Genomic DNA, 13,097 nt, shown 5'->3' on the forward strand with positions numbered 1-13,097 from the left:
TCAAGGAAGAAAAAACAGCAGGAAGACAAAGTCCCCTGCCACCTCCTAAATCAGACACAGCTCCCAGAACCCCCACGCCAAAGGAAGTGCACGGTGCCCCCTCAACGTTGAGCTGGTAATAAATGTCCAGTAAGGGCACCCCCCGCAAATTAGCCCAGGAGGCCCACCCCCCTTGTGCACTGGCCCCGGCCCGCCGGGCAGATTCCAGAAAAATCATAGGCAAGGAGAATCAAGGACTTAATCCACCGGCTGATAGTAGGATTGGAGGCCCTGCGGCCACATTCCCCTGCCCCAAAGGTAACCAAGAGATGGTCAGAGAGATGAAAGGACTTGGTCCAGGAAAGACAGTGCAGAATGACCATCTTGACATCCAGGCAATGCCAAGCCTCCTCAGGAGAGGACAGATCAGGGAAAAAGGCAGGAAGGACAACCTACTGACACCGATGGAACCAAGAGGAGACCTTAGATACAAAAGAAGGTTCACATTGCAGTAACAAGGCCTCCTCCCGGACCACCAAAAACCGAGGACGACATATGAGAGCCCTGATCTCCCCCAGATGGTGAGCCGAAGTGACAGCCACCAAAAGGTAGTCTTGAGAGTCAACCACTTTAGCTCGACATCCTCCAGCAGTTCAAAGGGAGGCTTCTGTAACATAGCCAGGACCTTAAGGGCAGGTCCCAAGGAGGATCCCTAACCGGGCCCAAAGAACGAGAGTTCGCCCACCCCCTTCAAGAGCCTCGAGACCAGAGCCTCTCCTCCAGTTGGAGGAGACCAGGAAACGCAAAAGGCCCGAATGGCCACCCACTGAGAATGGAGAGTAGAAACAGCCAACCCTTTTTCAGCACCCTCCTGGAGAAACGGCAAAATGTCAGGAAGCCCACAGACCAGGCCTGAATACACCTCGGGGAACACCAGGGCAGAAAATTGGTCCAATAACGGATGTAAGAATATAGGGTAGAGGACCGATGCGCCCTCTGGACCATCCCAGCAACATCCGCAGAAAGGCCTAATGCTGGCAGACTCCTCCTCTCAGTTTCCAGACCCCCAACGGATGAGAGAAAAGGGGGAACCGCCCACCTTCATGAGAGATGGCCAACTGCACAAGATCCACGGAGTAGCCAATTGCCACTCCAGAGGACAACATAACCACCCTCACCAAGCCCGGTAAGGGACCACCAGGATAAACATTCCCTGACACATCTTGATCCTGCTGATGACCCTCGGAACCAGAGAGATAGGAGGAAAGGCACAAAGAAGGCCCGGATGCTAGGCCAAGGAAAGAGCATCCACCCCTCAGGCCCCATGTGAACGGAGTACGGGAACAAAACCGGAGAAGCTTTTTTTCCCTGGGACCTGGCTCTCAGGGAAGGCACAGTGCTTACCTGTTTAAAAATTGGTAAGGCAGGCGCTCTGTTACCAGTCATTAGCTTCTCCTCCAAACGCACATTTTCATGACTCCATCAATCTTCAGGGAGGCTGAGTTTCTTTCCTGTTTCAGGCGTGTCTTCATTTCTTTTTCAGGTGTGGCAAGTTAATTGACTCTGAGGATTCTGGTACTTGTATTTTTCGCACTTGATTTTACTGGCAGGTGACTGGAAACAACTCCCTCCATAGCACAAATTTCCACTTGATGGAGGAGGGGGAAAGCCATGGTTTTGGCTCTCCACTGTAAGGCATGATGGCCCTGCTGCTGCTGCTGCCTTTGAGCCCGGTACTCCTGGAACAATGTTTAAAAATTGGTAAGGCAGGCGCTCTGTTACCAGTCATTAGCTTCTCCTCCAAATGCACGTTTTCATGACTCCACCAATCTTCAGGGAGGCTGAGTTTCTTTGCTGTTTCAGGCGTGTCTTCATTTCTTTTTCAGGTGTGGCAAGTTAATTGACTCTGAGGATTCTGGTACTTGTATTTTTTGCACTTGATTTTACTGGCAGGTGACTGGAAACAACTCCCTCCATAGCACAAATTTCCCCTTGATGGGGGGAGGGGGAAAGCCATGGTTGTGGCTCTCCACTGTAAGGCATGATGGCCCTGCTGCTGGTGCCTTTGAGCCCGATCCAATGAAGAAAGACAATTGAGGAGAGAAAAACACTGATGCATGTATTGCGCCTCGGATGAACTTTTGGTCAGAGTATGCCCATTGGCTCCTCCTCTCAGGTCTAGAAACGACAGCTCGCGCTCGTAGTTGGGACCTACGTTCGGGAGGCTTTACCGAGTCCCAGGAGTGTAACCTCTGAACAGACACCTGAAGCAGAACTTTTGATCCTGCGAATCAGCTTGTCCTTACTCAGGCAAGGCGTAATGTCCACCTTGGTCATGGTGGACTCGGGAGCCAAAGGTCTTTTTATGGAGCAGGATTGGGATAATTGGATGAAGATCCCTATGGAGATCAAAGACTCTGCTGTACCTGTCGGAGTTGATGGCTTCCCCTTGTCCAGCGGACCTATTTTGCACCACACTGTTCCCCTCCCCATGGCCAAACAACAACATAAGGAAGTGCTCCGTTGTGATTTGTTCCATACTGCTCATTAACCAGTAATCCTGGGCATACTGTGGTTGTCGAAGCACAATCGGTACACAAATTGGACAGCTAAATCCCTCTTTCTAGGGTCGGAACAATGTATGCGATCCTGTGTGTCCTCAGCATTATTTTAGGCTGGAGAATGTTAAAAATAGCAATATTTTGCAATATGTTTTATTTCAAAATCGTGAGTCTCCTGTCTAAATCGGGAGGGATGGCATGTCTGATACACCCGTGTCTTCCATTTCCACGGTATTACCTGCCAAATACAAGCAGTACCAGGAGTTGTTCAGTCAAGAGGAACAGAAGGTCTTGCCACCACATAGGGAAGATGATTGCGCCATAGATCTCATCCCTGGCTCCAGTGTACCTTTTAGTAGGATGTTTCTTCTCTCGCTGGTGGAAAAAGAATCCTGCCAGAGGTATTTGGACCTTTAATCTTTTGTTTTGGAAGTGCCCAGAAAGGGCCTGTTGGAGCCTGTTAGAGCTCGGTTGGCTCGTGGCTTTAAATTAATTTAAGGTGCACATTATACTTCCAGAGAAGGTAGGCTGCGTGCTAATAATAATTAGCAGCCAACTCCTGTGAAGTGCGTCTTTACTTTCCATGTGCGTATTTTGATGTCTGTGTTAGCTAGCGGGTATACATTTGATGCGTATGTATGCTACTGCTGTTTAAGCGACGATTGATTTGCCTTTACATTTTTCCCGGCTGCTGCTGCTTTAGGGCAATATAAGACAGTGGATAGTTCTACTGCCTTTAATACCTTGAATGTGTTCCTCTGAACCATCTGGCGCATTACGGTATTGCAGGGAAATACCGTTGTTATTATTCTGAGAGTGCTCCTCTGAAATTTTCGGGGTAGTGTGATAGTACAGGGAATTATCGCACTTAATATTCTGACAGGGATTCTCTGAAAGCTATGGTTCAGTGTGTTATTGAAAGGAACCATTGCCTTTAGTTTTGGGAGTATCACTTTGAAATGTACGGTGCATTGTGATTTTGCAGGGAACTATCACAGTTACTATTCTAAGAGTGTTCCTTTGAAATTTAGGGTGCAGTGTGTCATTGGAAGGAATTATTGCCTTTAATTCTGAGAGTCTTACTTTGAAATATACGGCGCATTGTAAAATTGCAGGGAACTCACGTTCTTAATATTCTGAGAGTGTTCTTCTGTGATATACTGCACAGTGTGATATTTTAGGAAACTACTGTCTCTAATACTCAGGGATTGGTTATCTGCAACACACGGCGCATACTGCAGGAACTAGTACACAGTCAAAAGTGGCATAGTAGACAAAGACCCACACTGCTTAAACTGAGCCGCGAAGATCCCGAAATGGAAATGAATTTAAGAAGCGGGAAACGCTTGTACGATAAGTCACAAAAAATGTTGCAACCAATACCAGCTCCTAGCAATGTTCCGCCTAAGGCGCCTGATAAAGTGGAAACTACTCTGTTGATTATGGATTAATTGTGTGAAGGGAACACACAACTAGAAAAACGAATGAGTGGCAGCCCTTGTGTTGGCGATATTAGGATGAATAGCTCATGAAGATCCTCCTCTCACACACGTAAAGAGGCTCACATATGCTCACCATCAAAGAGCAATATCATATCATTGTGTAAACCCATTACCAACATACCGTTTTAAGATAACTCAATACTGGGTACTTCTAATGAAGAGGTATTTATTCCAGTTTCTGATATATCATTGGTAGCACCAGTGGTAATGAATGAGCTCCACAAAACAGTTTGGCTCTCACTGGGGCCTTCAACCCCAGTATCAAATACATTTGGTGCTACAGATCAAGTTCATTTCTTCAGCACTCAAACTAATCAACAAGAAAGACTATCTTTTGCGGGGAGTGCTGAGGCATTGAATTTGCACGAAGAGATAAAATTACAGGTCCGTTCGGCACCGGCAAAGGAGGCATCCTTAAATGGGAGATCTTCCCCATTTGCAATCTTCGCTACTTGCCCTGAGTAACAATTCATCAGCTCGACAATGAATCAATCTGCTTTCTCACTGTTCCCCCTGGAAGAATCCCTCATTGATCTCAATGAGCAAGAGTTGCAAAATTTTCCAGTGCTTTCAAGAATATTAAATTTGCTGGACAAGGGTCACGAGCACACACATTTTGCAATAAATGAGATAAAAACCTCAACAAAGGATGATAGAGCATACTTTAATACAGTCAAAACTGTATGCGCAAGTGGTCCAGCATCAGCCTTCTGAGAGCACAGGTTTTGATACAGCCACATACATTGACATTATTGATATGGTCAAACTGCAACATGAAAAAATTCTGGCAATTGAGGATATCCTGTTTAAAGCAAATTTGGTTCCTCAAGATTTAATGGGACCCTACCTACTCTGAATGCTACCACGGAGTATAACCAAACTAGCTATGCCACACCTGATAGCCCATCGGCATTGACTGATATTATTGACCAAAATGGTAAATTGATGGCTCAAGAAATTGGTAATGTTGATGAGGGCACAGAACAGGTCGAAACTCAACAAACAATGCATTTCTCTTCACGCAAAGCAAAAAGACTTCACATAAGGGCCCAAAAAAGAAGACAAAAGTCCAAGAATTCAGTAATTACTACAAACTTACCAACTTGTCAACAAACAAAATCTAAGAATTTACCCAATAAAAAAATGTGTAAAATTGCTGAGGATGATATTCTTTTAGATTTAAACCATCTAAGTACCGAAAGTAAAATTTTGCTCCAGCTGAAAGATGCAGATCTCGTCATGGCTGAAAACTCCATGTCTAATGTAGATTTTGAGAATGGGTATACCCATCCTGAGTTACATAGTAATCAGATCACTCCTGATATTGACACAGACCAACTAGTCAATTTGGTACAAACACAGATGTCAAATTTCTTTAATAAGATGCAAAATAAAAAGACATCTGGCTTGATACCTTCAATTAATGCAAATAGAGACATCAACTTACAAACAACGGTAAGCACATTGATGCCTAGTGGATCTGCTCAAACACATGGAGCCTCATTACGACTGACCCGTTAAACCCGTTTTGCCTCGTTACAAGCTCCTGTCGCGGGACCCGGTAAGTAACACCTGGTCGAACCAGGCGTCCTTACCGGGTCCCTCTGTCACAACTGAACTTAAGGGAGGAGGATTTCAATCCCCTCTCCCGAATCAGAGAAGCCAAATGGATCGACCCCTCCCACCGTGGTTGGCACGGGCGCCTGGATGTTTGAATTACAGGTAGCCAGGTGGCAGCCAATGGGGGGAAGAAGGAGTTAGGGAAAGGGGATGGACAAATAAAGGGAAGGAAGGGAAGACAACAAGACATAAACAGCAAAAGACCCCTACAATTCCTGACTAGATAGCGTAATACTCCTGCAACCTGACCTGACTCTATCTTCAGTAATTAGTAGAACATAACATAACCTTCATACCATACATAACTCATTATACATGACCTCCTGTATGTTAGCAATCATGACGTAAAGCCACAATACACAGATCGTGAGCAAACATGGATTAACATAACATACTGCACATAGAAAGGCGCTTTTCTCCATGTGGAAAAGCCAAATAACTGGAAATGCGGATTAGTAGGGATGTTAGCACTCATGACTTAAAGCCACAATACACAGATCGTGAGCAGAGAACATTGAGACATACACATGCCTCACAAACATGGATTAACATAACACACTGCACATAGAAAGGTGCTTTTGTAGAAAAGCCAAATAACTGGAAATGCAGATTAGTAGGGTTGTTTTTTCCCTGGTATTTAGAATGTGAAGAAAACAATGTGCCTGCAACCAGACTGACGTTTATCTTGCCCAAAACCTCGTTATCACATTAGACCAATGATTTATGAGAGTTCACTTAACTCATGGTCCGGACGTTTTCCTTGTAACGTCCGGACATAAATGCTTGAAGCATCTGTTTCACTCCATATCACTGCCGCAACCCGGCAAAACAAACAAACACAGAGACACTTAACTGATGGTCCGGGAGCCTCCTGCGGCTGACCCCGACCTGTAGCACTGGAGCAGGTTAAGGAGTGTACACCGCCGCAACCCGGGGAATAAAGATGCCTGGAGGCATAGCCGGCGTGACTCCTTCACACCGCCCGCTTACACCTCTAGCGTTGCTGCTTTGCTCCTGCCGCCGCCCGTGCTCTCCAACATTAATCAACAGCAACTGAGCACGGGTGGGCGGCCGTTAAGAGCCCAATCCCTAATTGCAAAGTGCCGGCAGCTGAGTACCGGCAGGCCCAAGGAACTACACATTCCCCATGCCTGCTGGTAATTGTAGTTTTTAGATATGCTGTAACTGCTTCCTCCTGCACCACAGGCCCTTATTCCTGACATTACCTCCCCTTCCAGGGCTCATCCCAGGACCTGCTTTTTCCGGATATTTTGCATGAAACATTCTTACCAGACGAGGTGCATGAACTGCACTAGCAGGTTCCCAGGAGCAGTCTTCCAGTCCATATCCAGCCCACCGGATCAGATACCACAACACTTGTCTCCTCCTTTTTGAGTCCAAAATCTGCTTTACTTCATATTCCACATGACCCTCTTTGTGGATAGCTGGAGGTCTCTGCACATGTGTTCCAGGCGCTGCGGGTTTAAGCAGACACACATGGAATACCGGGTGGATTCTCAGGAACTTAGGCAAACACAATTTCACAATTTCACAGCAACTTCTGACACGATTTTTACTATTCATACATATCTCATATTGAGTTTTTGCATATTCAAGATTATCTCGCGCCTTCTGTCTGATGGTTAGAAGCAATTGTTTTCTGTTTTGGAGTATTGGAAAGTTTTCAACATTTGTTAGCTGCTCCGGCAACATTTCCTGTACCTGCCAATACAAGCACTCATTGGGAGCCATTCCCAGGGAAGCATGTTCAGCATTATTATAGGTGAATTCAGCTAACCATAATGCTTGAACCCACGACTCCATTCCTTCATGTAAATAACAGTGCAAGTATTGCTCCAGTGTCTGGTTAACTCTTTCAGTTTGTCCATCGGTCTGGGGATGATAACTAGTGGACAGGGCACAATTGATTCCTAACATCTGACAGAAAGCGCGCCAACACCTTGATGTAAACTGCGGTCCCCTATTAGACATAATAGTACGTGGTAGTCCATGAAGGCGAACCACATGCTGCAAAAACAATTCTGCCAATTCCCCTGCTCCTGGAATGCCTCTACAAGGCACAAAGTGAGCCTGTTTAGATAAGTAATCCACTATCACCCATATTGTATCATACTGATCATCCGGTGGTAAGTCTGTGATAAAGTCCATTGATATGTGTGTCCATATTTTGGTGGGAGTGGGCAATGGTTTAAGTAAACCTGACTTCTTGGTGTGATCAGCTTTACTTCGTACGCATGTTTCACATTCCTGCACGTACCTGGTTACATCTTGTCTCAAATTGGGCCACCAAAAGTATCTTTCCACTAGAATCTGTGTCTTTTTACTCCCTGAATGTCCAGCCAAAGGGGAATTATGGCACCAATGCATAGCCTTCGTTTGGAGTTCCAAAGTAGGCAAATATAATCTTCCATTCTAATAAGGGAGATTCTCTTTAAATGTTTCCAAACGGTTATTCACACCCCAACTCTGATTCTTTTGATTCCTCATTGCCTGTTTCACCTGCTTCATCAACTTAGAGACTACGGCCCTTACAACCCTCTCTGCCGGGATTATAGATTTTGTTTCAGATACCATGTTGTCCATGTTTTGTTGGCGTGATAAGGCATCTTCCTTTCCATTTCTTTTTCCCAGGCGGAAGGTCACCACAAAATCAAACTCGTTGAAGAATTGAGACCACCGTAGTTGTCTAGGACTCAATGTGTGAGCCGTCTTAAAGTACTGTAGGTTTTTATGGTCTGTCACTACCAACACCTGATGTTTAGCCCCCAGTAAATAATGTCTCCATTCCAAGAAGGCTACCCTGATAGCTAACAATTCTTTATCAGTGATGGAATAATTTTGTTCACATGGAGTGAGCTTTAGTGAATAGTAGGCTACTGGATGCCAACTTCCTTCTGGATCCTTCTGAGATAACACCGCACCTATGGCCACATTGGACGCATCAGTTTCTACTTGAAACATCCTATCCAAATCTGGATGTCGTAATACTGGAGTTGAGGTAAATTCCAATTTTAATTCTTGAAAAGCTTTTTCCGCCCCCACATCCCAACAAAAACGTGTTGCCTTTCTTAATAATCTTGTTATAGGTGCCACAATCTGAGAAAAATTAGTAATGAATCGTCTTTAGAAATTGGCGAAACCCAAAAAAGATTGAATATCTTTAACACACTGGGGTTTGGGCCAATCCAGGACTGCTTGCACCTTGCTTTTGTCCATAATTATCCCTTCCGGGGTCAATATGAAGCCCAAAAACTCCACTCTTTTCACATGAAAGGCACATTTTTCCAATTTCACATATAACTGATGTTCTTGTAATTTCTTTAACACTGTCCTTACATGGCTCACATGTTGTTCTTGTGAATTGGAATAAATTAGAATGTCATCAATATATGCAATAACAAAGATGTCCAAAAACTCACTCAAAACCTCCTGCATAAAAAATTGAAATGCCGCAGGAGCATTACATAAACCAAAAGGCATAACCAAATATTCAAATAATCCAAACTTAGTTCTAAATGCAGTTTTCCACTCATCAACTTCCTTGACACAAATCAAATGATAAGCTCCCCGTAAATCAAGTTTTGTGTACACCACTGCGGTTTTCACTTGATGCAGCAGTCCAGAAATTAAAGGGAGTGGATATCTGTTTTTTACTGTCACCTCGTTCAATACACGATAATCAATACCTGTCCTCAACGTACCTTCTTTTTTAGGCACAAAAAACAATGGGGATGAGACTGGTGATGTGGAATGTCGAATTAATCCTTTCTTTAACATATCATCCAAATACTCTCTCAGATGTTGGTTTTCAGTTTCCGTTAATGCAAAGATTCTGCTACATGGCAGTTTAGCCCCGGGTTCTAACTCTATAACACAGTCATATGGTCTATGGGGAGGCAATTGTTCCGCTCCTCCTTTGTCAAACACATTTACAAACTCTTGATATTGAGCCGGAACCTGTAACCCCACAGCCCCCACCACTTGCACTGCCTGTGGCTGATCTGCGAAAAACAATGCTGGGCTCACCTCCTCCTCAATGTGACCAATGCATTCTGGATTCTCAAAAAGAATCTCTCTAGCTACCCAATCAATTCTTGGATTATGCTGAGTCAACCAAGGAATTCCTAAAATAAGACCAAATTGGGGAGCTGCGATTAGATCCAGTACAATGTCCTCCACATGTCCAGACTGACACCTCATTTCTATGGGTTGAGTTTGCTGACAAATGGGTCCTGAAATTAAAGGCGACCCATCCACCGACTGCACCCCTTCCACCTGAGTCTTCTCTCTCAATGGCAACCCCAGTCCTTTGGCCAAATCAATGTCAATAAAGTTTCCAGTTGCCCCTGAATCTATCATGGCTGACACCATCTGTTTTGTACAAGCAAAAAATAAAGTTACCAGAATATACAAATGAGAATTACCTTTTCGTGAAGTATTTGCTACCCAAGTGGGGAACTTTTCAACCACTGAGCCTGACACCTGTGTTCCCCCTAAGGCCCGCCCAATCCTTTTCCCGACTCGCCTTTGCTCTTATCTCCACCACCTATCTTCTTGGGAGTATTGGACAAGTACGAATATAATCTCCAGGTTGACCACAGTACAAGCACAAATTGTTAACCTTCCTCTGCTCCTTTTCTGTAGCCGATAAAGGTCCCCTCACCCCTCCAATCTGCATAGGTTCACCTTCACCGTTTCTGTTCACCCTTTCTCTATCCAATCGTACAAAAGGTACCACCTCTGGTTTTTTCCTATCTCCCTTTCGTTCATTCATCCGATGATCCAACCTTAATGCCAAATCAATCATAGCAGTACATGTGTTGGGCTGAGGCTCCACCTGTGCCATAGCGTCTTTTAATTCTTCTTTCAATCCCTGATAGAATAAAACTGTCTGTTTATTCTCTGGCCAATCTGTTTCAATTACCAGTCTATTGAAGTGTGTCACATAAGAAACCAAATCTCTGGTACCCTGTTTTAGTGCCAATAACTCCTTGTCTTGTGCCAATGACACTTCCCTTAGGTCAAACAATCAACCAAATTCTGCCAGAAAATTATCCCAATTATACAATAATGGATCATCTTTCTGTACCAATGGCATCGCCCAAGCGGCCGCATCTCCTGTTAGGTATGAAATTACAAAGGCAGTTCTTGCTTGAATAGTCTCAAAGGCTGATGGTTTACACAGAAAATGTAACCTACACTGGGTCAAGAACGTCATGTATTTTTTTGGGTCCCCAGAAAACCTTTAGGGCGCGGCCAAGGGCACACTACTGGGAGCTTGAACCACAACAGTGGGCGTTCTTGTTCCTGTTCTACCGGTAGAAGGCCCGGCTTCCTCCAAGGGAGTCCCTTGTGCTACCAATCCTTGCACTTGATTCTTCAAAGTGCTAGATTCCTGTCTGACATGTATCAATTCCACCTGAATATCCTGTAGTGCCTTTAGCACTTCCGCTAACGAGGGAGGGTTATCCATTTGGCCTGGGTGGTTCAGTAATCCCGAAATCGGGGACTGTTGATTCTGTCACAACTGAACTTAAGGGAGGAGGATTTCAATCCCCTCTCCCGAACCACAGAAGCCGAATGGATCGACACCTCCCACCGTGGTTGGCACAGGCGCCTGGATGTTTGAATTACAGGTAGCCACATGGCAGCCAATGGGGGGAAGAAGGAGTTAGGGAAAGGGGATGGACAAATAAAGGGAAGGAAGGGAAGACAACAAGACATAAACAGCAAAAGACCCCTACAATTCCTGACTAGATAGCGTAATACTCCTGCAACCTGACCTGACTCTATCTTCAGTAATTAGTAGAACATAACATAACCTTCATACCATACATAACTCATTATACATGACCTCCTGTATGTTAGCAATCATGACGTAAAGCCACAATACACAGATTGTGAGCAAACATGGATTAACATAACATACTGCACATAGAAAGGCGCCTTTCTCCATGTGGAAAAGCCAAATAACTGGAAATGCGGATTACTAGGGATGTTAGCACTCATGACTTAAAGCCACAATACACAGATCGTGAGCAGAGAACATTGAGACATACACATGCATGGATTAACATAACACACTGCACATAGAAAGGCGCTTTTGTAGAAAAGCCAAATAACTGGAAATGCCGATTAGTAGGGTTGTTTTTTCCCTGGTATTTAGAACGTGAAGAAAACAATGTGCCTGCAACCAGACTGGCGTTTATCTTGCCCAAAACCTCGTTATCACATTAGACCAATGATTTATGAGAGTTCACTTAACCCATGCCTGCTGGGAATTGTAGTTTTTAGATATGCCGTACCTGCTTCCTCCTGCACCACAGGCCCTTATTCCTGACACCCACGAGGGGAAGAGGGAACAAAGAACAGGCCGCTCACAATCGGCCCGTTGTTTGCTCCCTCTCCCATTCCCATTCAGTCCTATGGGGGATGAATGGGAATGGGGAAGGTCCGGGCCCGGGTTCCTGGAGGGAGGAATTACCGGGCCTCTGAACTCGGAATGGCCCGGTAATTCCCCATTCTGGGAACCCAGACCCGATTTTGGCCAAAGTCGTAATGAGGCCCATAATGTCTCCTCCGATTCTGCAGTGATTCGTAAATTGACAAACCCTTTATCCTCAGCTCCAGGCCCAAATATTCAAAAAATAAATGCGTGACAAATATTAAAGACCACAGAATTGCACATAGGCCCTAATGCTGCTGTATTGTGTACAGATCTTTCAAAATTGATACCTTCAGAACAGAAAGACGGTAATTTAGGAACTCAGATTAACCAGAATTTAGAAAATGCTTTTAAAAATGATATCAACGACGATGACCAAATACCTTCCTTTTCTGGGGTTACCCCTGAAATGAAACTCTTTTTAGGGTGGGAGAGTGACTCATCGCGAAATGAAAATCTTTCAATTCATTCCGGCATTACGAAATTTGGTATCTGATGAAGTCGAATGGATTAAACTATCTAGGTATAATAACCACAGGATAATTTGTGAACTTCAGTCCCAGATAATAGCAAATCTGTTATGGGAACATCAAGCAGATTTTGCTGCCCTCGGCTTTATGCTATTTGCCTTCTGGACGAAGGAAGGTACTAACGCTTTCATTGAATTCAACCCTTCTATGGTACCTGTGAATAATGAATTAGATATATTGGTTACTCAATCTACATCTCTGAATGATACTATGGTGGGTCAACTGGAATCTTTTTCAAACATACTAAAAGAACTTGCATGTTTGGAACCACTCATGAAATCCCTCACACTGGTTCCCACTCCAGTACAAAATTCAAAAACCACTACAATCTCCATATTTTCCTGGAATTGTTGTGGTTTTTTGAGTTTCTTTTCATGGCTCAAGCAAGTAAAGATACAGCAGATACCCATGATAATAATGTTGCAAGAGACAATGGCTG

General features: G+C 44.4%; 1 protein-coding gene and 1 pseudogene across 3 annotated transcripts in view; one reads left to right on the forward strand and one right to left on the reverse strand.

The window, feature by feature from the left end:
- LOC138498498 (zinc finger protein 850-like) overlaps positions 1-13,097 on the forward strand; it is a 661,846-nt pseudogene that overhangs the window by 179,875 nt on the left and 468,874 nt on the right.
- The window catches only part of LOC138498478 (zinc finger protein 268-like), a 286,623-nt gene that overhangs the window by 41,820 nt on the left and 231,706 nt on the right, over positions 1-13,097 (reverse strand). The window contains exon 1 of one of the 3 annotated variants that reach the window (XM_069622228.1): positions 6,953-7,027. The exons of the other annotated variants lie outside the window; for them this stretch is intronic. The gene's annotated coding sequence lies outside the window, so the exon portion shown is untranslated. Of the gene's footprint in view, positions 1-6,952; positions 7,028-13,097 lie in introns of those variants that run through there. 3 annotated transcript variants of the gene reach the window in all.

Source organism: Ambystoma mexicanum, chromosome 5q, assembly GCF_040938575.1.
Source record: "Ambystoma mexicanum isolate Mex_15411 chromosome 5q, UKY_AmexF1_1, whole genome shotgun sequence".
In the NCBI taxonomy this organism is placed as follows: domain Eukaryota; kingdom Metazoa; phylum Chordata; class Amphibia; order Caudata; family Ambystomatidae; genus Ambystoma; species Ambystoma mexicanum.